The sequence below is a fragment of the Octopus bimaculoides genome, chromosome 19 (assembly GCF_001194135.2).
Source record: "Octopus bimaculoides isolate UCB-OBI-ISO-001 chromosome 19, ASM119413v2, whole genome shotgun sequence".
In the NCBI taxonomy this organism is placed as follows: Eukaryota; Metazoa; Mollusca; class Cephalopoda; order Octopoda; family Octopodidae; genus Octopus; species Octopus bimaculoides.
The window spans coordinates 22,067,128-22,068,064 of NC_068999.1; the positions used below are offsets into that span (position 1 = coordinate 22,067,128).

At 29.7% G+C, this 937-nt stretch overlaps 1 protein-coding gene across 1 annotated transcript in view; it reads left to right on the top strand.

The window, feature by feature from the left end:
* The window catches only part of LOC106872952 (protein shortage in chiasmata 1 ortholog), a 56,593-nt gene that overhangs the window by 23,813 nt on the left and 31,843 nt on the right, over positions 1-937 (top strand). The gene's annotated exons all lie outside the window — the stretch shown is intronic.

Here is a 937-nt window from a genome sequence, read left to right on the forward strand (position 1 = left end):
TCAGTTTTTCTAATTTGTCACTCTTTACAGTTCTCATCTTTTAAATTTATTGTACAAAACTGTTCAGCTAATTTGTAAGTTTGTTTAATTAGTCATTTTTTTTTCTGTATTTAAGGTAGTAAATTAGCCAAATTCTACTTAAATAAGTATAGTGTTATTTGTAAACTATAATAAAATGATTTTTAATATTCAAATTTTAATTTTAGCTGCAGTATTTTAAGTGAAAAGTTTCTTATTCTTTACTTCACTAGAAGTAATAGCTTGTCCTATACTTTTTCAGGTGTAATAACTTGTCCTGTACTTTTCCAGGTTTATAATCTTAAGAATATTACTTTTCATGGCTTGCATTTTCCCATGCATATATCTGAAGCATGTAACACATTAATGTACTAGACTGATTAAATAATTAACTAAAAAGAGAAGGAAAATCAAAAAAAGCAGAAAGCAAGTTAATTAAAGCTGAAAGAGAAAATTAATAATAGAAGTTAAACTTATCCTAATTCAACAGCATATTAAAAATAACTTTATTAAATATTTAATTTTAAAAAAAATATACGAAAGGCAAAGTTGACCTCAGCAGAATTTGAACTCAAAACATAAAGACAGACGAAATATCACTAAACATTTCGCCTGGCACACTAATGTTTCTTATTTCTTTATTGCCCACAAGGGGCTAGACATAGAGGGGACAAACAAGGACAGACAAAGGGTTTAAGTCGATTACATCAACCCCAGTGCGTAACTGGTACTTAATTTATCGACCTCGAAAGGATGAAAGCAAAGTCGACCTTGGCGGAATTTGAACTCAGAATGTAACAGCAGACGAAATACCGCTAAGCATTTTGCCCGGCATGCTAACATTTCTGCCAGCTCGCCACCCTAGAATGTAAACATTCATATTAGAAATATATTCTTAAAATTAATTAGAATTAATTAA